The 25,212-nt window shown below is 39.9% G+C and overlaps 1 protein-coding gene across 7 annotated transcripts in view; it reads left to right on the top strand.

The window, feature by feature from the left end:
* Positions 1-25,212, top strand: part of LOC130908901 (cadherin-18) — a 425,189-nt gene that overhangs the window by 201,051 nt on the left and 198,926 nt on the right. For 5 of the 7 annotated variants that reach the window (XM_057824821.1, XM_057824825.1, XM_057824826.1 and 2 more), the window contains exon 1: positions 11,439-11,577. The exons of the other annotated variants lie outside the window; for them this stretch is intronic. The gene's annotated coding sequence lies outside the window, so the exon portion shown is untranslated. Of the gene's footprint in view, positions 1-11,438; positions 11,578-25,212 lie in introns of those variants that run through there. 7 annotated transcript variants of the gene reach the window in all.

Below are 25,212 nucleotides of genomic sequence, written 5' to 3'. Positions count from 1 at the left end.
TTGCCTCATTCAAATCTTAATATCTATACATTTAAATATGTAAACTAAAGTGCAATCACATTTGTAAATGAATGGCTTCTGGTTTTTGAAATGTAAATAAACCAATCTATTGTGATAAAACAACAAAATTGCAATAACTGCATTAACCATCAAAGTGAAGTCTGACTGTAACTGTGGTCTTGAAACAAATCTGAATAAGGAAAAACATTGTAATAAAATAATGCAAACTGGTTAAACTTGAGAGTAGCTGAGATCTGTCATGACAGAACATCGCTTCAATGATATCTGGCGCCATCTAGCTTCGTGAATGGGTATAATGTCTAGACCGCGAATATAAGACGACCCCCACTTTTTCAGTCTTATTTCAATGCAAAAAACACTGTCTTGTATTCGGGCCAATACGGTACATGGTATATTCAAACAGATACACTATTTAGCCCCTTTCAGAATTATGTCAAGTTAAATTCCTGTGTAAGGTGATGCGAGATTTACCCATGTCATGGCTTTCAGACATGGGGACATGTACCGGGAATTACCCGGGTTGGACACTTTCAGACTTGTCCCGTGTTCGCGACTTGGCGCTCTCTGTGCGCGAAGGGCGGGATATCAAAATCCGGACGTTACATCATTTTTGGTCCGCATTGGCAACAAATTAAACCACACATTTCCAAAGATGGACGATGGACTGTCTCGGCTCTACGATCCACTGGTAATTTAATTTTGTTATGTTTGCTGTTTAATTTTGCTATATTTCCAGTTTTCCATGTTGATATTTAGCGATGTTTGTTTACAGGTTTTTGTCTTACTTCGAAGAAAAAGGAAATGACGATCAGCCCGCCATGATAATTACTTCATTAGCTTTCACGTTGTGACCCAGGAATTAAATGCTTTCACACATGCCGCGTCCTGGGTAAATCCCGGACTTTATATTAGGACAGGGCCCGGTTAATATTCGTGTCATTTCCGTATGAGTCGACCCGGGAAATTGCTTTCAGATAAAAGGGTTACCCGGGATTTACCCGGAGTTCAGCGTATGTCTGAAACGGGCCTCAGTTTAGACCAGACCGGGGCCCACCAGGGGGACGCAGAGCGATACTGGGGGTGGCGCATGTGACCTTGGTGAACATACTTTTTTGCCGTACTAGAATAAAGTGTAATTACACATCCACTCAGTGAGTGGCAGTGCCGCTCTCATTTTCAGCGTATGCGCAATATTTTGGAACAAAACGAGCACACAGCAAAGAGCACTGAAGATATGAAAAGCTAAGACAAGGAAATATGAAGAAGCGTATGTAGCTTTTGGCTTTGACTTTTAGAACAGCGGGAGACAAGGAAAGAACAGTCTGTTTACTTTGTTTGAAAATGTTCACAGTGGACAGCAGGAATTATTTTTTTCAGCGAAAACGTTCCGAATATTGCCAACAATCCTCCCTCTTTGGCAGTGTTACATCAGTAAACAAGCTAGCACTCTCAGCATCATTAAAGGTGGCATACCAAGGTGCTCAGTGCAATATAACGCCACGCTACGCCATAGGAAAGGAGCTGTTACTGCCTGCAGCAAAAACAAAAACTGTCCCTCTTTCCAATGACATTGTCGTTTTTGTTCTATTCATTTTTGTTTTTTTGGTCTAATTGTTTGGCATATTGTCCTCGTGAGTTAATGTTGCTAATCAATTTGAATATATTATTGTTTAGTGATTTTATTGAATTTTATTTTTCAGTATCAAACGGTCAAAATATGTATCTTGAGTGTACTTTTACAGTATGGATGTGTTTTTTTTTTTATACACTTGATTCTAAGTTGATCTATATAACGTTTTTCTTTAATATTAAAAAGAAAGCAATGTTATGCAGAGGTGTACTTATAAAAATAAGAATTTTATATACAAATGATACGACAGTATATTTACAGTGGCGGCAGAGAGTTTGGTGGGGGCGCGGAACGTTTACGTCTTCCTGGGGGGCATAACAGAAAATAATTGAGAAGCACTGGTTTAGACCATTAGATGCGTAAAAAGGACGTTTTTAAAGCTTTTAGTAGGGGACCCAGTTTTCCACAAATATGAGATATTGGCCAGATACCATTATAAATGTGGATAGCATACTTATACACAGACATACAATTAATACTTTCAACATTCTAGCTACATTGGATTCGATGCGAAGTACAGGAGCAGTGTTATCCCGAAGAATCAGCATATTAGGCATACATTGCTAGGAGTTGAGCTTTGAGTTTTTTCATGAAAACTGAGATGGAATGTAACATTTTGAATGCTCCATGAAGTTAGTTCCAAAAATGTGGTCCTTTGCACACAATGCTACAGCTTTAGCCATCCTTTTGATTTTGTGTTTGGAGTGTTTGAGGAAGTCTTATTTTTACCAGTAGTTTTTGCTTTACATTTGGTAGATATTAAAGACTATTATTGTAGTCATATTTCAATCTGTGAAATGTGCATTTGTTTTACTTATTTTAACCTTGAAGGATTTACAGTAGTATATTTTAACTCCAGTGAAATTGGATTGGACGTTCATCGCGACCAATGGCAGTGAAATATTATCCCTCAATACTAGCCACTCTAGTTGAAATTGATTAGTTGTCAGTTGCAGTGAATGAGTTAATATGCACAACTGTGAATTGACTTGGCTCAGTTTTATGTGTTCAATATTTCTGACACTAGTTGTTGGGGCCGAATATTTAGTGCTCTCATTTTAAGCTACTCTGCTTTTGTACTACAGGTCGTCCCCGTGTTATGATCCAGTTCCCTCCCTACGCTAGTAACCCGAATTTCCGCGTAAATCAGAATTAACTCTATAACTACCCCTAAATAGCCACCAAAACACAAAATAACTTTCCAAAACCATGTATTATACGTCATTGCACTGTCCTCACCAAGACGTTGGAGCTCAGTCCTAGCTAGACAGTGAGCTAAGCTCCAAAATAACGATGTCAGACGTCCGTGTGGTTTGCTGACTTTATTCAGCTGCTCATGAGAACAACTCTTGCAGAATGAAACTAAAATAAAATTAAATCAGTCTCACCAGCAGTTTAAATTTGTGTTTACAAGTAGCTGCTGATACAGTAATAACAAACCACACAAACGATTACTATGTACAGTATTAGTGAGCGACGGCACCCCATGAATTCAACCACAATTGAAAACGCACAATAAACAGTACAAAAGGAGTTGTATTCAGCCGTTCACCTGGATGCTTCACAAGCAACAAATATGTGCGCAGGCATGCAGCTGTCGGCTGCACTCTTCGTCGTGTGTGCGTGTGCCCTCTTTGTGTGTACATGCGCTCACGCGTGCGGAAACACTAGCTGCTCTCAACGTCCTACAAAATAAAAGCATGCATCACAAGACAAAAGTCAATATTTAAAAACTTAAACCAGCTCGGAATCCCAAGGCGCTGCCAAGCCAGCCAAGAGACAGTGTCTCCAGCGTGTCCTGGGACATCCCCAGGGCCGACAGCTGGTGGGATATGCCTGGAACGCCTCTCCAGGGAGGCGTGCAGGAGGCATTCCGGACCAGATGCCCTGGCCACCACAGCTGGCTCCTCTCAATGAGGAGGAGTAGCGGCATAGGCAAGTTTGACTTTTGGGGTGGAGGGGCACAACATGTTGATGACCCCGAAACGCAGTGTCAGCAATAAAATTAACTTACAAGAATATTTATAATAATAAGTTGACAATGAGCATTTTTTTGTTTCCCATCATTCATGAGGGGAATTCTGAATCAGGCTGCTTAGGCAATACTTTTCGCCAAGATCGTCAACCATGAAATATGATACGCCCGCCGGTGTCATGCCAATGTAGGTACTTCAGTCAAAAGTTGTATCCCCTGGGCGGAGCCATATGGAGGTAGATTTGTGTCTTTATTATTCAATCATTAAAAAAAAATGCTTCAATAAAAAAAAAGTTGCTTCAATCAAAATATATATTTTCAATCCAAAAAATGTTGATTTGTGTTTGGGCCAAATTTTGGCTAGGACGTTTTTGTCTTTATTATTCAATCAAAAAAATAAGTTGCTTAAAAAAATATACATATTTTCAAAAATAACTTCAACCAAAAAAAGAAAAATTTCAATCGTAGAAAACGTTTCTAAATGCGAAAAAATATTTGACATTGAAAAATTTGCATTTTAACACTTAATTTTTCATTGAAAAAGTTTTCTTTGATTGAAGCAATCCTTTTGTGTTTGGGCCACTTATGGATAGGACATTTGTGTCTAAATCATTCAATCCTCAAAAAAGTTGCTTCAACCAAAATAAAAACATTTTCAATCAAAAAAAAAAAATCATTTGAAAAATAAAATTTGCCCTCCCCTAATTTTTTTGGGGGGGGGGGTTATATGCAAAGCAAATGACAGTCTAAGGTGCTAGTCACATTATCTGTTCGAAAAATAATTTTGACCCATTATAAAAATATATTTTTTTGTTCATTTCATTCATTTTTGTGGCAGTTTTATTGCTTTAGAACTTATATATACAGTGGGGCAAATAAGTATTCTATATGTTCTCCGACTTGAAAAGATTAGATAGGCCTGTAATTGTCAACATGAGAGACAGAATGTAGGGGAAAAAACAGAAAATCACATTGTTTGATTTTTTTAAAAGAATTTATTTCCAAATTAGAGTGGAAAATAAGTATTTGGTCACAAACAAACAAGCAAGATTTCTGGCTGGCAAAGAGGTCTAACTTCTTCTAACGAGGTCTAACGAAGCTCCACTCGTTACCTGTATTAATGGCACCTGTTTTAACTCATTATCTGTAAAAAAGGCACCTGTCCACAACTTCAGTCAGTCACACGGCAAACTCCACTCTAGCCAAGACCAAAGAGCTGTCGAAGGACACCAGAGACAAAATTGTAGACCTGCACCTGGCTGGGAAGACTAAATCTGCAATAGGTAAAACGCTTGGTGTAAAGAAAATAACTGTGGGAGCAATTACTAGAAAATGGAAGACATACAAGACCACTGATGATCTCCCTCGATCTGGGGCTCCATGCAAAATCTCACCCCGTGGCGTCAAAATGATAACAAGAACGGTGAGCAAAAATCCCAGAACCACACGGGGGGACCTAGTGAATGACCTACAGAGAGCTGGGACCACAGTAACAAAGGCTACTATCAGTAACACAATGCGCCGCCAGGGACTCAAATCCTGCAGTGCCAGACGTGTCCCCCTGCTGAAGCCATTACACATCCAGGCCCGTCTGCGGTTCGCTAGAGAGCATTTGGATGGGTTAGATGAAATCAAAATAGAACTTTTTGGTAGAAACACAGGTTCTCGTGTTTGGAGGAGAAAGAATACTGAATTGCATCCGAAGAACCCCATACCCACTGTGAAGCATGGGGGTGGAAACATTATGCTTTGGGGCTGTTTTTCTGCATAGGGACTAGGAGGACTGATCCGTGTAAAGGAAAGAATGAATGGGGCCATGTATCGAGAGATTTTGAGTGAAAATCTCCTTCCATCAGCAAGGGCATTGAAGATGAGACGTGGCTGGGTCTTTCAGCATGACAGTGATCCCAAACACACAGCCAGGGCAACAAAGGAGTGGCTTCGTAAGAAGCATTTCAAGGTCCTGGAGTGGCCTCGCCAGTCTCCAGATCTCAACCCCATAGAAGATATGTGGAGGGAGTTGAAAGTCCGTGTTGCCCAACGACAGCCCTAAAACATCACTGCTTTAGAGGAGATCTGCATGGAGGAATGGGCCAAAATACCAGCAACAGTGTGTGAAAAGCTTGTGTAGAGTTACAGAAAACGTTTGGCCTCCGTTATTGCCAACAAAGGCTACATAACAAAGTATTGAGATGAACTTTTGGTATTGACCAAATACTTATTTTCCACCAGGATTTGCAAATAAATTCTTTAAAAATCAAACAATGTGATTTTCTGTTTTTTCCCCCCACATTCTATCTCTCATGGTGAGGTTTACCCATGTTGACAATTACAGGCCTCTCTAATATTTTCAAGTGGGAGAACTTGCACAATTAGTGGTTGACTAAATACTTATTTGCCCCACTGTATATGGGAAAGTCAATTTCATGCAATGACACTTTTCGGCCACCGGGGGGCCTTGTCCCCCCTTAAAATCTGCTTATGAGTAGCGGCTCAACCTTGAGTCCCTACTGGATGACTGAGCTTCTCACCCTATCTCAAGGAGAGCCTGGACACCCTGCCGCTTGTATCTGGGATCTTGTTGTTTCGGTCATGACCCATAGCTCGTGACCATAGGTGAGGGTAGGAACGTAGATCAACTGGTAAATAGAGAGACTCCTTCTTCACCACAACGGACCAGTGCAGAGTCCACTTCATGTATTTTATGATAGTCTAATCTTAAACTGTTACACTTTTCCAGAATTTGCACTATACTACTACTGATATACGATAATCTCGTTTTGAATAGGTTCAGCATTAGAATATCAATTTGTCAGTGCAGTATTCCGACGTATGTATTTCTCCCCAAATCCTCCAAATGTCCCATTTTCTGTTATTTATTTCAACCGCTACTCTTCCGATGATGATGATGATGCATTCACTGGCAGCTCAGATGATGGCCACACACCAGACGCCAGTGCAAGGCCCCGCGGGTCGCCGCAGCCTGTCATTGTCACCAAATGTGTTGACACTCGAAGAGGGAAGTGTTTTTGTCAGCGGCGAAACACAAAATCAGCCAGGAGTGCCAAGCGTGAGGTTCAAATGCTGTTTACGCTTCCTGTGAACAGAAGCTCTGTAGGCAGTCGCGTCTGTGAGTGAACGCACATGACGATTGGATCTTGTTTTTTTTTCCCCTCTTTAATCTTCTCGGCATTGAATTGTCAGCATCTTTGTCAAAGTCACTTGTTTTTCTCCTCGGCAGATTTGCAAACGTGTGAATTTTATTCGGCAAGATGACCAATTAGGAGTCGGAGATGTAAAGATGAATGAGTTTCAACAGCTTAGCTATTTCTGAACAAACGTGGTGACTGCTCTTAGCAATACACAATAAAATACACTATGTAGTAACTAGTTGCAGTATCAAAAGTGGCCTGTAGAGGCAGAACAGGCGAATACAATAAAAACAGTCATTGAAAAAGACTTAAAGAAAAAAAATTCTGTTGTCATAGATGTCCAAACTATTTTGACTGGCATTAGTGGAAGTGATCATTTTGAAAAATATTAATCGGAATTATTGAACAATGTCAACTTTTACTCTTGCGTGTCTGATTTTTTTTTTTTTTTAAACACTTTTAGCATTTTCCATAATATTAAGATTAAGTATAACGGACATACTGGCATTATTTTACGCCATAAAAATAGTGTAATTTCTATTTACCAACGTAAAAATCATCTGCAAAAGGCAAATTTATTTGTAGTAAATTTGAAATGGGAAGAAATTTGACTCAATTCACTTAGATACGAGCTTGATAGCTTTTCAATATTGGTTTTGAATTTTAAAAAATTCCTCCATTGTTAAATTCTGAAGTGTTTGGTGAATGCACATGTGAAACTCGTGGGATTCAGTACCTTTAGCAAGGTTATGAACCGCTGTTTAAATCTAAATTTGCCTTTCATAATTTACATGCTTTAAAAAGTATATCGACCTAAAATATCGGCTCAAAAAAATCAGTTTTGGATATTGGCAATCGGCTGGTTTTTTTTTTTTAATATTGGGATCGGCATTTGAAAATCCCATATTGGTCGACATCTAGTTAAAAAAATTAACTGTGTTAATTTTAAAGGTGTGTGAAATTGCTGATTCTTAGAATATTCGCAATTTGGCCGCTGAAGATTCGAGAACGATTCACAAACATTCATATTCCGATTATATAAATATGTTAAGTAAAGCAGGACTAAAACACAGTCACATCCACATTCCACAACTCATGCCGCTACATAAAAAAACTGCAGACAGCCGTTACAAACAACACCCGGTTGCTACAAACTGCACCCACACGATGCTACAGTAGATATCACATGTATACAGTCCCTGACAAGTCTTGTCGCTTATCCATTTTGTAGAAAGAACTGCTAATAACCTGACTTTTAATTATTCAATTGGTTTCAGAAATGGCTCCTATGAAAGCTAAGACCCTCCCAAATGATGTTGAATGTACAAAAATATTTTTTTTCAGTGAAACATATATATCATTTAATGAAGACATAAAGGTCAAATTTTGGCAAGACAAAAGTTTGTCGTCTACAGAAAGTAGTGTGAAAATTGAACAAAAAATGTACTTGAAATAAAAAGATATGTTACATAACATAAACGAATTAAGTAGTGGTTCTGTGAGATCCAAATTTAATATTTTGTATGACTTCCATGGTCTTCAGCAAGGATTCATACAATTTATTGATGAAGTCATCAGGAACATCAAAGAAAGCAGTCTTGCATGCCTCCCAAAGTTCATCAACATTCTTGGGTTTCGTCTTCCATGCTTCCTCTTTCATCCCGTTCATGTCTGGTGACTGGGCTGGCCAGTCCTGGAGGATCTTGATCTTCTTTGCCTTGAGGAACTTTGAGGTAGAGATTGAAGTATACGATGGAGCACCATCCTGCTGCAGAATTTGTCCATTTTTATGGTTAGGAATGTAAGAGGCAGCTTAGATTTGTTGATATTTCACCCTGCAGATCTCTCAGGGTGCAGACAATAAAAAAAAAAAAAACGTGTGGGATTTGCCAAAGCCCACAGCCTGTCAAAAGTATGGATGCTGGAAAAGTGCCAAAAGGTAAATTTTTCTGATGAATCTTCCATTGAATTACACCACAGTCGCCGCAAATATTGCAGGAGACCTACTGGAGCCCGAATGGATCCAAGATGCACTCAGAAAACAGTGAAGTTTGGTGCTGGCAAAATCATGGTCTGGGGTTACATCCAGTATGGGGGGGTGCGAGAGATCTGCAGGGTGGAAGGCAACATAAATAGTCTGAAATATCAACAAATCTTAGCTGCCTCTTACATTCCTAACCATAAAAAGGGACAAATTCTGCAGCAGGATGGTGCTCCATCGCATACTTCAATCTCTACCTCTAAGTTCCTCAAGGCAAAGAAGATCAAGATCCTCCAGGACTGGCCAGCCCAGTCACCAGACATGGACATCATTGAGCATGTCTGGGATAGGATGAAAGAGGAAGCATGGAAGACGAAACCCAAAAATGTTTATCTAAGCCTGAGAGGATTTTTGTACTATTTTTTGTAACTAATGTACGAAACATTGAAAGCAGCTAAAAGCTGGGGAGGGGGTTGTACGTCAATAATTGATTTATAATCGAATCTGAATCGTAATCAAATCGTTAGATTCCCACCTCCAGTTAATTAATATGTGAGGTATTGCTGAGTTAACTTTGAGTTGAATAGATGTCCAAACTATTTTGACTGGGATGACAGGAAGCAATCTTTGAAAAATATTCATCGGAAATACAGTGGGGCAAGTAAGTATTTAGTCAACCACGAATTGTGCAAGTTCTCCCACTTGAAAATTTTTGAAAGGCCTGTAATTGTCATCATGAGAGACAGAATGTGGGGGGGGGGGGACCCAGAAAATCACATTGTTTGATATTTAAAGAATTTATTTGCAAATCATGGTGGAAAATAAGTATTTGGTCAATACCAAAAGTTCTTCGCAATACTTTGTTATGTACCCTTTGTTGGCAATAACAGAGGCCAAACGTTTTCTGGAACTCTTCACAAGCTTTTCACCCACTGTTGCTCGTATTTTGGCCCATTCCTCCATGCAGATCTCCTCTAGAGCAGTGATGTTTTGGGGCTGTCGTTGGGTAACACGGACTTTCAACTCCCTCCACAAGATTTTCTATGGGGTTGAGACCTGGAGACTGGCTAGGCCACTCCAGGACCTTAAAATGCTTCTTACGAAGCCACTCATTTGTTGCCCTGGCTGTGTGTTTGGGATCATTGTCATGCTGAAAGACCCAGCCACGTCTCATCTTCAATGCCCTTGCTGATGGAAGGAGATTTTCACTCAAAATCTCTCAATACATGGCTCCATTCATTCTTTCCTTTACACAGATCAGTTGTCCTGGTACCTTTGCAGAAAAACAGCACCAAAGCATGATGTTTCCACCCCCCTGCTTCACAGTGGGTATGGTGCAATTCAGTATTCTTTTTCCTCCAAACACGAGAACCTGTTTTTTTACCAAAAAGTTCTATTTTGGTTCCATCTGACTATAACACATTCTCCCAATCCTCTTCTGGATCATCCAAATGCTCTCTAGCAAACCACAGACGGGCCTGGACGTGTACTTTCTTCAGCAGGGGGACACGTCTGGCAGTGCAGGATTTGCGTCCCTGGTGGTGCATTGCGTTACTGATAGTAGCCTTTGTTACTGTGGTGCCAGCTCTCTGTAGGTCATTCACTAGGTCCCCCCGTGTGGTTCTGGGATTTTTGCTTACCGTTCTTATCATTTTGACGCCACGGGGTGAGGAGGGAGTTGAAAGTCCGTGTTGCCCAACGACAGCCCCAAAACATCACTGCTCTATATAACAAAGTATTGAGATTAACTTTTGGTATTGACCAAATATTTTCCACCATGATTTGCAAATAAATTCTGTAAAAATCAAACAACGTGATTTTCTGGGTTTTTTTTCCACATTGTCTCTCATGGTTGAGGTTTACCCATGTTGACAATTACAGGCCTCTCTAATATTTTCAAGTGGAAGAACTTGCACAATTAGTGGTTGACTAGATACTTATTTGCCCCACTGTATTATCAAGTGTCCGCCTTTTTAAAAAATTTTTTATAAACACTCTTATCATTCTTTACAATATTGAATTCAAGAGTAGTATTTTGCACGCTTTTATTTTGACTAGTGTCATTTTATGCAATGTTAATCTATTTTAATTCAAAATTAGACACATTTCATGTGCAATTACAGTAATTAACTCTCACATTAATTAGCACAGTTAACTCATAAGTTAACTAGCCAAGTCTTAGCAAAAACATGTATTTCTTAAAATTCAGCTTTTTTCATTGCGAAATTTCCGTTTTCCAGCTGTTTTCAAAATTTGGCTCCCTCTATTGGTGCGTGACGAATCACTGGTTTAAATGTTCAAAAGGTGTCTAAAAAACTACAGTGTCTTTGTAGTTTCAATGCAAATACAGTTCAGTTATATTTACCTTCTAAATTTAAATCCACCTTTAGCATTCCACATTGTTTAAAAAAGTTTTCCGATCTTCCCTCAAAGTCGGGAAATTGGATTGCTCGCGTGCGGAAAATGAGAACGGGATAACATATCGTTTCCTGATTGCTATCTTATATAATCACGTGTTAACAGAGAAAGCGAGGAGCAGATGAGGGAGGAGATAACCGACCGATAGAGGTATGGGAGATGAAGAGTGAGAAAGAGAGAGAGAGCGGAGCGAGAGAGGGGTGGGGCTCGACTGTCGATTGACGCATAAGTCGACCAATAGGCAGCCGGAGCAGCCTCTGGCTGGACTCGCTCGTCCTGCCGCCGCCGTCCGCGCGCACACACGCGGGGGATGCGAGGAAGAAGGCAGGCACAAACTGGGAGATGATGGAGAATACGCTTAGGGAGCGTCTTTTGGCTTTTTGGGGATGAGCTTTACCAGGTAAGTTCTTTTTTTCCCCTAGATTTTAAATCTACAAGTTTTTACATGTGTAGGAATAGAACAGGAATATTGGGGTGGAAAACTTGAAGGTGAAGAATGTGAGGCTTACTTTTCACATCAGCATCATCATGAAGGCAACCATCACGTGTGCTCGGGTTAAACCGTCCGTCCAGTCGTGAATTGCTGCATGAAAACAAAGAAGAAAAAGAGTGAGTGAGTGCTGCAGCCTCCCCTGCAAAGGAGAGAACGCCTCAGTCTTCTCGCTTCGACAGTGCGCGCGTGTGAGTGCGTGCGTGCATGTTCAGACGCCGTCCCCTGTTAATGTCGTCCTGATTGGCTTCCGTTCGGACGTGCGTGTTTCCAGGCAGTGCAATGAGGAGTTAAGGACTTTTGAGATTGCTCTACATGGGTAGGCACGCGGGGCAGTTTATTAGGGACAGTTATGGTAGATAATAGTATCATACATTTAGATTTTTAGATAAAGTGCGCAACCGTGTATGAAAAGGATTTTTTTTTTGTCATGCACACATTTTTTTTTAACTCATTGGTGGCCATTGACGGAGATAGATGTTCACTCCGTATGGACTGGGAGGGGCGAATGAATGAACAAATGGATTGGACGTCCAGCCCAGTCAATATCAGTGATTGAATTAAACAGGAGAAAAATGGGAGGAATGAGGGGAGGATGGAAAGTTTTTTTTTATGTAGAAAGAAAAAAGGCAGGTGCTCCAGCACCCCCTAGAGGTTATGTGTGCGCTTTCCCAATTTGTGAAAAACTGTGTGGTTGGAATTTTGCGATCATTTTGGTGGCGTTCAGCAGTTGGGAGTCAAAATGGCGGATGAAAAGCTGTTGACAAAGTGTCCAATTATGAGAATTTTTCAAAAATTGAGATTTACACTCAAATTGTGTGTATATTCTGTGTATATAAGGTTGTACCGTATTGGCCCGAATATAAGACTGTGTTTTTTGCATTGAAATAAGACTAAAAAAGTGTGGGTCGTCTTATATTCGGGGTCCAGACATTATACCCATTCACGTCGCTAGATGGTGCCAGATATCATTAGAGCCATGTTCTGTCATAACAGATCTCAGCTACTCTCAAGTTTAACCAGTTTGCATTATTTTATTGCAATGTTTTTCCTCATTCAGATTTGTTTCAAGACTGCAGTTAGTTAGACTTCACTTTGATGGTTAATGCAGTTATTGCAATTTTGTTGTTTTATCACAATAGATTGGTTTATTTACATTTCAAAAACCAGAAGCCATTCATTTACGAATGTGATTGCACTTTAGTTTACATATTTAAATGTTCAGATATTAAGATTTGAATGAAAATATTTATCATTCAATGAAGACATAAAGGTCAAATTTTGGCAAGACAAAAGTTTTGTCGCCTACAGAAAGTAGTGTGAAAATGTACTTCAAATACAAAAATGTTACAAAACATAAGCGAATTAAGAAGTGGTGCTGTGAGATCCAAATTTAAAATTTTGTATGACTTCCATGGGCTTGAAGGACTGCATCCATATGGTTCGGCAAGGATTTATACAATTTATTGATGAAGTCATCAGGAACATCAAAGAAAGCAGTCTTGCATGCCTCCCAGAGTTGATCAACATTCTTGAGTTTCGTCTTCCATGCTTCCTCTTTCATCCTACCCCAGACATGCTCAATGATGTTTATGTCTGGTGACTGGGCTGACCACTCCTGGAGGATCTTGATCGAAGTATGCGATGGAGCACCATCCTGCTGCAGAATTTGTCCCTTTTTATGTTTTGGAATATAAGAGGCAGCTAAGATTTGTTGATATTTCATACTTTTTATGTTGCCTTCGACCCTGCAGATCTCTAGCACACCCCCATACTGGATGTAACCCCAGACCATGATTTTGCCACCACCAAACTTCACATCCATGCGGGCTCCAGTAGGTCTCCTGCAATATTTGTGGCGACTGTGGTGTAATTCAATAGAAGATTCGTCTGAAAAATCCACCCTTTTGCCACAAAACAGACACAAGACTTTTGTCAGGGACTGTAGACTTCACCATAAGTTGACAAGACAGCTCCCACAAAAATTGCGCCACGCCTTCCCATTGGGGGCCTACCCAGGCAGGGCGTCGGGCTTTCACTCAAACACGCTCTGCGTTCAAACGCCGGATTTAGGTGGAAAAAGGATAAAAGTTTTACTGCATACACGCAGGCAGGAGTGTCTAAAGAGTAATTTTGTGGTGGGTTCAAGTTAATTATTATATAGAATATCCCCATGCATGTACTTTAAAACGTAGTGAAAAAAATGCATGGAAAAAACTAGCGTAACTTGAGCTCGACATATTTACGTAAAATGAATGATAACTGCCCATAGTTTGCTTTTAACCAAGAATCTGGACTGTTCTATGTTCATATCTATAGAAATTCATGGATTTTTGCATTGAGTTACAAGACCTTTCAACTTAAAAAGCTCTTTGTTTTGTGATGGCCGCCATGTTGTATCCATACACAGAAGCGTAACTTTACAGCCAAATGATCTGGTAATTTTTGGCCAATTGCCAGTTTTTTGACAAAAAAGTAGTCATTTAGACATTTCTGCGCCCATGCAAAAATATTTGCCTCTTGTGTGTTTTATTTTACGTATCATTTCAATTTTAAAAAGGACGAGGGCCAGATAGCCAGCAAGATGTGCTGAGGCAATAGTAACATTGGAATTATACCTAAATAAGTTGTGATTAGTTGTGATAGAAAAATGCAAATTTTGCTTTTATTGAGTAAAATTAAGATGATTGTGCATGCTTTCTTCAAGTATTAAGTTTCTGAAAATTGAGTGGTTTACTGGCTGTTGAAAACTTGCACTATGGAAAAAAAATTGCTATTTTGGGCGTTAAATATTGCTATTGATCCTGAAAATATAGGTGATTATTTCTGCATTTGGTGATTTGTGTGCATCTAATGTAAAATTTGAGAATTTTATAGCCATTTTAAGTTTTGTTGCACTTGTATAAAAAAATAATTAATCCGGAACGATTTTGAATTTTTTTATGCTGCTGCTCATGGAGACTCATATATGCCTAAGGGAGGTGCCTGTTTTGGTTTTAGGTTAAGTTTTTGAAAATAGGCCCCCTACAGATCGGCCCCGAGCACCGTGTCTTGTTAACTGATAGTGGAGTCTACACTATGTTTATGTCTTTCCGCTCACTTTTTTTTCTCAACACAAGAATTGACAGCTGTATATTGTTTTTTTTTTTTCTATTTTTCATTAATTTAGTATTTTATTGACATTTATTTTGACATGCAGTCTTATCACAACAAATTAGCATGACTGGAATTTACATGAAAGTTTTGGATGTTGGAATGTTGATGCATGACGATGGAAAAAATGGCACTTTTTGGGTTAGGGTTTGGCAGGTTATGGTTATGTCTTTTTTTAGAAAAAAAAAAAAGAACAAACATTCTTCATATGCTCGGGCACAAGTCATTTTTAAGCACAATTATTAAAATATTTAAGTCTTCCCATTAACAAAAAAAAGTGTGGAATATACTGTATTTTAACCATGGTGGCATCATTATAGTAATTTTTGCCCAGGCTCATCCCGTACAATCCCGATAAAAATCAGTAATTATGGACGAACAGGTAAACAATTTATTCTTTATCGACTGTATTACCGTATTGACCGAATATAAGACGGTGTTTTTTTACATTGAAATAAGACTGAAAAAGAGGGGGTCGTCTTATATTCGCGGTCTAGACATCATACCCATTCACAACGCAAGATGGCGCCAGATATCATTGAAGCGATGTTCTGTCATGACAGATCTCAGCTACCGTCCCCATTCACGACACTAGATGGCGCCAAATATCATTGAAGCGATGTTCTGTCATGACAGATCTCAGCTACTCTCAGGTTCAACCAGTATGCATTATTTTATTGCAATGTTTTTCCTTATTCAGATTTGTTTCAAGACTACAGTTACAGTTAGACTTCACTTTGATGGTTAATGCAGTTATTGCAATTTTGTTGTTTTATCACAATAGATTTGGTGGTTTATTTACATTTCAAAAACCAGAAACTATTCATTTACGAATGTGATTGCACTTTAGTTGACATATTTAAATGTTCAGATATTAAGATTTGAATGAGGCAAAATAACATGCTTTTTCTCTCAAATATATTGTTATACTCATTTGTTTCGGATGTACTGTAGTTATTTTCTGTTTAAAAATTTGGTGTTCAAAAAGTCTTTTTTCCAAACTTCAGTCTTGAAAAAGAGGGGGTCATCTTATAATCAGGGCCGTTTTATATTCGGGCCAATACAGTAATTTATATGTCAGGGTTTGTTTTTTTTATCCGTATATCCATATTTCCAATTTTATACTAATGCTTCATATATTGAAAACCAAACAGATCCCTATTTTAAACTAAAAACAAAAATATGTTGAAATATTTATTTACTCAGAAGATTAAGGGTCGAGACCAAAGAGCCAAAATTTATGCGGAGGATGGAGAATCCCCCCCCCCCCCTCCCCCAAGTTAAGGTAAGGAAAATTCTCCCGCCCTCTATCTGCACCATTATGATAAAGGCCCCGCGCCCACCCTCAGGTTCAGTTAGGGTTAGGGCAGGGGTGGGCAAACCGGTCCTCGAGGGCCGCAGTGGGTCCTGGTCTTTGTTCCAACTGACCAAGCACTGATAGTATAACCAATGAGGTTTCAGCAGAAATGAGAAGCACCTGACTGCAATCGAGTGATTGCACTTGTAAAACAGCAGATTGGTGAAAATGTGTCCTCTTAATGGGTTGCAACAAAAACCCGCACCCACTGCGGCCCTTTGTGGAATAGTTTGCCCACCCCTGCGTTAGGGTTTAGGGTTCATGGCATGTGCTCCAGAACCACGTAAGGGTTACGTGTGCACGTGTTTGATCCCAAATTGCAATTGCAAACTTGTGCAATATGTTGGTTTAAATTCACGATCATTTTGTTAAATTTCTGCAGTTTTGAGTCACAAATCAGGCTCTGGTGCTACATAGCATTAGCAATTCTCAAATAAAGTATATTTTCGGACTATAAGTCGCACCTGAGTATAAGTCTCACCAGCCATAAAATGCCCAACAAAGAGGAAAAAAAAACATGTATAAGTCGTACCGGAGTATAAGTCGCATTTTGGGGGGAAATTTACTTGCTAAAATCCAACACGCTACTGCTCGGTCCTGGCTATACAGCGAGCTAAACTCCCAAATGACAATGCTGGATGTACGTATAATTTGCTGAATCAATTTCGTCCTTGATACCAAACAGGTTCACATCAACGTAAATAAATGATAATTAGCTGCTATTACAGCACTGACACAAAGTTAGCATGCGTTCGCTAGCATTAGCCCATCGTTCAAACAACCTGGCTCTAAGTGTCCGAACCCGGGTGGAAAACACACAACAACAACAACAACAAAAAGATGATACACACAGGTGTTGCCTCTAGAGATATTTTACAAGCATAAACAATGAACGTAGGTTCGCAGCCCTGTTTTTCGCTCCCTCTCTCGCCCACTTGCTCAGAGATGCTGCGTAGCTGTCCGTCTTCTTCTGGCGTGTGAGCGCTCTTCTTCGCGTAAACAAGTGCGAGTGCGCCCCCACTTGGGCGTGAAAGCGCCACAAACTAAATGCATCCATTTCAATATAAAAAAGTCAATAATACAATTGAACACACATTGCCAAAGGCAGAACGCGAACGTGGCCATAGCTATTAAGTTATTCAGATAACCATATCAAAAAGAACCTGCTCACAAGTTTACCAAATCATCAGTGTCACTCCAAAACACCAAAATAACATGTGAAATGATATCATAATGTGTTAATAATTTCACACATAAGTCGCACCCCCAGCCAAACTATGAAAAAAACTGAGACTTATAGTCTGAAAAATACGGTAATTGAATTGATGGGTAAAGACAAATAATCAAGCTTTTTCTTTATTTCTGTCTGTCTTCTAAACATTGGAGTTGACGTCTTGTAATTTGATGGATTTTTGAATAAAAATGACTTCGTATTTTATTGATATTATGACAGAGAATCTTATTCAACCAAACAATTACCGTCAAATAAACCTACGCGTCGGGTTTGGCTTTTGCAATCAGGTCACATTTTATAGAGGTTAGTTTGCAAGATGTGCATCATCGCCTTATTGTGAATGTTTCATTGATTGTGCAAATAATTGCTTGATGATTGACCGGCGGCTGTTTAGAGTATTGATCGGTCACATTCACGATCAGAATGTAAATAATATTTGAGGGTGCTGCTGGCTATTTATGGATTAGAAGTAGTTGGAGGACATATATATATAACACTGTATGAATCCTTTAGAATTTCTTAGTGAGCCTATTAGCTGCCATTAACGGCCAGAGATGTCCAATCCATTCTATAAATTATTAGACAACTATTGTTGGACATAAAATGTGGTTTGATCATCAGTTTGCTTAAAATGAATCCAAAAGCAAGGGTTGAGTTACTCAGTAAGTGCTTTATAAGCCTGGCGGGCCACAAGACTTTTCTTGTCTTGGCCCGCAAACCTTTAAATATTATTAAATCAATTTTAAAAAGTGAAATTATCTAAAAATCTTTAAATTACTATAATTTTCGGACTATAACTCGCACCTGACGATAAGCCGCACCCACCAAATTTGACACTCAAATGGCATTTGTTCATAGATAAGCTGCAGCTGTCCTCACTGTATTATGGGATATTTACAAGAAAAAGATATTAACCGGTAATACTATTTGACAGCGGCATCATATGACTGTCATAAGAAATGAATGAACCACCATGAAGCTTTGAACCAATTGGCTGCAAAGCTTAATTGCTTCAAAAAGCTTCATTTGGCCATCACTGCTCTCTTGGGGGAGACAGTCAACCTCTGCTGCCACCTTCTGTCAATTCTGTTGTTGTACAGCATGCCTCCTAGCATGCATTGCAGCACTACAGATGTAAATAACAATCAAAATTCATGTTCTGTGCTAATTATTTCTTCAGTTACTGTTCCAGTTGTTTCATTAAATGCTAATATTTGTATTTAGTAACACTTTATTAGACAGTGGTGCTATAGACCCTACCCACCGACGTCACAAAATCACGTGATCGCTGTATTGTTCCGCCCCCTTGTCCGTCATTTTGTGTCTGTATTATCAATGGTCTCAATTGATCGAGCAATTTATAATGCATTTCATGGAAGACCCGGTGCTTTCGGATGCCGTGAACTCACTTGATGCGTTGCATAAAAGGCGTTATGTGGAAAAGCTTCAGTTTATCCATTCGCCAGATCCATATTTGATGCCTAAATCGATGTTTTTCGACCCGCCGTCTCCGCCGTATTTGCCTGACATCTGCTAGCTACCCTGATATGTACAACTATGTTGTCCACACAAAATCAGCCTATTCTCACGAAAGTTTGAAAAACTTCAAGAGCTTGGAGGCTTATAAATACTTCGTTGCCGGTTGGGTGAAACAGGTCCTCGTCCACGAAAATTCGGCAGGAATCTATCTTGTGCTTGGAAAGGTAAGTTACGAAATTTTCAATTCAAAATCTTTTGTTCTTGCTAACATCCACTGTCAAGTCTAATGTATTTCATGTCATTTGTCAATGGAGTTAGGGCTTTTAATGTTTATATGGTTTAGCGATAGCACTCTCACTACATACATAAGTGTATGTTGTCGGCGATTAGCCTAGCAATGATCTTAGTTGTGGTTGTCAGCCCAAAACCCTCTAACTATATATTAAATGCATCTTACCAGATATAAAATGACTACTACATAATCTGTGGTAATCATTTGGAGCCCAGTTTTCTCGTCGAATTGCAGCAGCCCATCTCGCTCTCTCCTCTCCGGGTCTCTCGGAATCCGGTAGAACTTCAAGTCTCTCCGTCTATCTTCTCTGTTATTGCAACCGACCGCCACACACGCCTTCACCATTTTGATTATTAATGTTAACGAGCAGAAAAACACACCGTAAATAGGAGGAATGTACGTAGCCGTAACAGGTAAACACGATGTGTTGACGGACAATTGGGCGGCACCAGTCAGGAGGGCGGAGTTGTGACGTCACGTGGGTAGGGTCTATAAGATATCGGTGTCATTAGACAATCATAATTATGACATGACACTGTCATGAGCATTAATGAATGCTTATAACAAATGTCATTTAGTGTTATTCGGCAAATTTCTCACTTTTGAATGGAAATAAAAGAGCTGGACATAAATGGAGTAATTTTCCGGATGACACGTAATGACATCTGTCTTAAGCATTCACTAATGCCCTTGATAGTGTCATGTCACAATTATGATGCCGCTGTAAAATAAAGTGCTACATATTACCCAAATAAATCAACAAATAAACCGCACTAGACTATAAGCCGCAGGATTCAAATTATTGTCCGCAAATTAGTGACTCCCAAAAAGTTTATCGTCTCCAACAAAGATCACAAGATTAGAGGTGCAACAATTTATCGATTAATCCACGACTAATCGATTAGCAGATTTATCGACAACTATTTTGACAACCGATTTGGTTTAGGCCCTTCTTCACCTTAAACTTGAACTTCTTGAAATTATAACATATACTGTATATATACATGGCGGAAAACACTCAGTTGACTTGAAGTTCTGCTCTGATAACCCCAATTTGGCCAAATTTCAAAATTTTCTTCTATGAATGTTACATCATTGGAAAGCTTAAAATCTCAATTTTCTGGGGGAATAAAAATTTTGAACAAGAGGGCATTTAAAAAATACATATATTTATATTCTTAAACAGCGAAACCCTAACTGGAGGTGAGAGCATGAGAGACCATAATTAAAGACGCCATGATTTTAACCATATATTATCGCATACTTACCTAATTTCGATCCAAAAACTGTGGTCCGGGAGAAAAAGTGTGGGACACTGGAGGGTGCGGGGGACGCGAGCGGCTGAGCACGGCGGCGCCGGCTCTGCTCGGCGAGCAGCAGGGACTTAACGGCATGGTCCACTGCACTGGTGGTCCTGGTCGTTCTGCTCGGTTGTCCAGCGCCTGGCATCCCGGGCGTCCTCTCGGTTGCTATTTACAACATGCCGAAAACAACTTCAATGTAAATTGGGAAGGTAATTGAAAGAAGTGACATTTATCCGATTAATCGATTATGAAAATAAGACAACAAGATGACAGCAAATATCCGAATGAAGATCCTCAACTCACTTCAACCTAGTTCCTTGGCACCAACATACCACGAAATGGTGACAAAGCATTGTACCTTAAAATTGCTTAGTGATGCACCGATATTCTAATCATTACTACAATCCCTTTAATTGTTTCTCACCATTTTCTGCCATCTTTTGAGGCCATTTTTTAAAGTGCGCCTTGTCATCCTTTTGCCGCTCTGACAGTGCTTGCATGAGGGGCAGACCGGAATCTTTTGTGAGACTGTGTGCTGATATAATCTCTCGCGAATGTTCCCTTGTCTGCAAAGGCCACCGAGCTAATTAGAGCCCTATTAGTCTTAACCAAGACAGGGAGTCGAGTTGAGAGTCGAGACGCGTCCGCACGTACCCGCCGACACCGCGTGGGAGGCGAAATGCAACACAAAATATGACGGGAATTGCCAACGTACTTTGTCGGAGTGAGGAGAGGAGCTTTATTTAGTCAGTTCGCGACCTTTCGAAGATTTCGAAGGTATACGAATACAGGATTCGGATGTGCGAAAAATAGCAAACATATGAATTGTAATGAATTCCATGCATGTAGCTGTTATCGGTTTCCATTTTCCACAACAAGATCAAAAGGTTTTAATCATGACAGAAAATCCATGATGCCATCAATGGTGAGATCATAGCACTTGTCCAAGTAGATGCTTTCATGTCTTTGCTCATGAGGGGGCATGTTAGAATGCTGTCTAGGGATTTCCTGCTTGTGCTGTGATGTATCAATGTTCATTCTTCTGCTTTGGAATTTCATAAGGTTCACACTCGGGGAATAGCTGGTTATTAACAATCAGGTTGGATTCGCGCAACCTGACCATGACGGACAGAATATTGTGTTCTGTGAATAAATTTATTGTGAGAACTAAATGAAAGAATAGACAGTCTTTCATCACCAGGGGAAAAAAGTTTGTTTCAACCCTTTTCTGATCTTTAGTAATCAACAGTAAAACATGGGTTGGTTTTAACAAAATGCAGCCAAATGGATTTGGAAAGTGGACTAAATTGGTGCGTAAATGTGAATACATTAACGATGAGTACAGTCTACTATCGGACAATAAGTTGGTCATTTTATTTTTCATATTTAGGCTTGTCCTGTGATTAATAGTGATCCCCAACCACCGGGCCGGGGACCGGTAGCGGTCCGTGGCTCTTTTGCTACCGGGCCGAGAAAATATAAATCATTTGTCTGCTCGGCTGGGGACCCTGCCCTGCCCTGGGCTTCGTGGGCCATTGGGGGTCTCATGGCATGCCGTGCCGGTTAGGGGGCTGTGGCTCGTGGGCCGGGTGACCTGATGGGGTTGGGCGTGGGGTTGGTGGTGCATCCCCTATTCCCATCCCTGAAGGCCGGTTGATGGGGCGCCGGTGGCCTGGGGAACCACCCTGGATCCCGGGGGTGTGACGATGGCCCCTTTGCTGGGCTGCGGGAGGTGGGATGGGCTGCGCTGCCCGACCCCCCTGGGGTAGCTGGGTGGGTGCCGTGGCCCTGGGGTGTTGCCCGCGCAGTGTCTCCGCTCGTCTGCGTGGCTGTCGCGTGTTTGGTGGGGCTCGATGTGATTGGGCACGGTCTGGTAGGGGCCCCAGTGCCGGGATTGGCAACGGGCGGCGTAGGGTCAGTTGCCGACGGGCTTACACTCACAGGGGATTCACACGATTGGTGGTGTCTAGATCACAGAGCTGATTTGTGTACAGTCCATCCCTCCTAATTCAGTAATGCCCATGATAGCGTCATGTCATAATGATTACAGTCTAGGGCTGCAGCTATCGATTATTTTAGTAGTCGATTAATCGATGAACTATTTCGTTTGAATAGTCGAGTATTCGGATAAGGAACATAAACATTTAAAATACCTGACCTGAGCCTCAAACGGTATAAAAAAAAATTTAATAAATGATGATCTATGTACAACAGAAGAACTATTAGCTAACTTACATAGCAAAGTTAGCTATCTTATATGCTATCGAATGCTAGCTTTTTTTTTTTTTTTACAATGCTCTTAACAAATGGTTCACATATTCCCACAAAAAACCCACTAAATATACCTATAAACTAAATTACGAATGCATTAAAAAAACTTCAAACAAAAACTTAGCTTATGTTAGTCTTAACAGGGAGCACCTGGATTCAGCCATGCGAAATGAAGCAGACTAGAGGGACGTGTATCCACCCAAATCAATACAGCTAAATGAAAACACTTTCGAAACAAACCATTACAACGCCACTTTAATTAAACGAATGCTCGAAGCAGCAAAATTTAATTCGAATCTTTTTTTCTAATCGTATACTCGAGTTAATCGATTAATCGTTGCATCACTATTAAAGTCCATTACCTATTAACCCAAATAAACCAACAGATAAGCCACACTTGACTATAAACCGCAGGATTCAAAATGAAAGAAGAAAAGTAGCGTTTTATAATCCGACAATTACGGTAATTTGATTATTTCATTCCACATCCCAAAAAACGACGCTAAATCCTTCATAAATTCAGCAGGTACAATCACAAATAGCAACTACACATACCAAAAAAAATAAATTATGAATACAAATCCGAATAATAATGTACGGAATCGGGTTCTAATGTGCCGGTTGTGTTTTGCATGCTGTTTTTGTTCTTTTGTTTTTTTGTGGCGAAAGAAAAACACCTAACAATGCCTTACTATATATTTTTGGCTACCCTGAAGTTACAGATGAGGCTTCAATAAGAACTTTTCCCCTCCAAGCCGTCAAACGGCTCATTGGAAAGACGAATAGCGTCTTCCCGCATTCAGCGGCAATCTTATTTCGCTGCTGCTTATTCATTTAGGGGTTATTTGGGAAGTGGGCTCGTGAAAAGTGAGAAGGGTGTTGATCAGTGGTGGCACCGGTGCAATCTTGTAAATCCTCAACGCGACAAGTTAAATAATCCCCGCCTTCTAATGCCGAGCGGTGGCGAGAGATAAACGACGCGTGGAATTTTTGTCATTACGCTTCTTATCAGTCGTGATGGAAACGGACATGACGACCCGCCAAACGGTTGCGGGACGGATTGTTTGAAATTCCTGGTTGGGAGAAAAAAAAAACCAGCGAGGGGAATAGAGAGTTCGCCCAAGTGAAATGTTTCGGGCTTGAGTGCGTCTCAGTCATTCGGTTCAGTGTCGGGCTGTCACATGATTCATTGAAGACGTGCCGAGTAAGACTGGAATCCCAAGAGAGTTGAATTTTCATGTTTCTGGAGAAAAAAAGACCTTGGCAGAAGCCGTCCGGTCCAGTTTTTATCAGTCAGTTGGACTCAATGGACTCAAAAAAAGAAAAAAAAAAAAAAGTATTTTGGTGATAAAACTAGGGCTGTCAAAATTATCGCGTTAACGGGCGGTAATTAATTTTTTAAATTAATCACGTTAAAATATTTGATGCAATTAACACACAAATGCCCCGCTCAAACAAATTAAATTGACTGCACAGTGAAATGTGTACTTGTTGTGTTTTTTGGAGTTTTGGCGCCCTCAGCTGGCGCTTGGGTGCGACTGATTTTATAGGCTTCAGCACCCATGAGCATTGTGTAAGTAATTAGGGACATCAACAATGGCGGGCTACTAGTTTATTTTGTGATTGAAAATTTTACAAATTCTATTAAAACAAAAACATGAAGAGGGGTTTTAATATAAAATTTCTATAACTTGTACTAACATTTATCTTTTAAGAACTACAAGTCTTTCTATCCATGGATCGCTTTAAGAGAATGTTAATAATGTTAATGCCATCTTGTTGATTTATTGTTATAATAAACATATACAGTCCTTATGTACCGCATGTTGAATATATATATATCCATCTTGTGTCTTATCTTTCCATTCCAACAATAATTTACAGGAAAAATATGGCATATTTTACAGATGGTTTGAATTGCGATTAATTGTGATTAATTACGATTAATTAATTTTTAAGCTGTAACTAACTCGATTAAAAATTTTAATCATTTGACACCCCTAGATAAAACCAATAAGAATTTTAGACTAATGATCCACGAGACCATTGGTTCAAAGCATCACAGAACCACTGGGTCAGGCTAATGTGTCACGGGACCAGTTCACCTTTGGGTCAATGCACCCTGGGAGCAGTGCATTACTAGGTCAATACATCATTAGGTTAGTGTGTCTTGAGACCAGTGAAGTGTTGGTCCAGTGCCTCATTGAGTCAATGAATGTTGGGTCTAGTGCATTACTGGCACAATTCATCATGGGAACAATGTATAATGAAGCAGTGCGCTCTTAATGCATATTAAGACCAGTACATTATTGGGTTATTACTGGATCAATGCATGATGGGACTAATACATCATTTGATCAATGTGTCTTTCAGTTAATGCATAGAACCAACACCAATGGCATCAAATACTCAAGACTAATCTTGAGACTGGACCCCTGAGACGGTTGGTCTCAGA

The sequence above is a fragment of the Corythoichthys intestinalis genome, chromosome 20 (genome assembly GCF_030265065.1).
Source record: "Corythoichthys intestinalis isolate RoL2023-P3 chromosome 20, ASM3026506v1, whole genome shotgun sequence".
Lineage (NCBI taxonomy): Eukaryota > Metazoa > Chordata > Actinopteri > Syngnathiformes > Syngnathidae > Corythoichthys > Corythoichthys intestinalis.
This window is presented reverse-complemented; position numbering and strand designations above follow the sequence as displayed.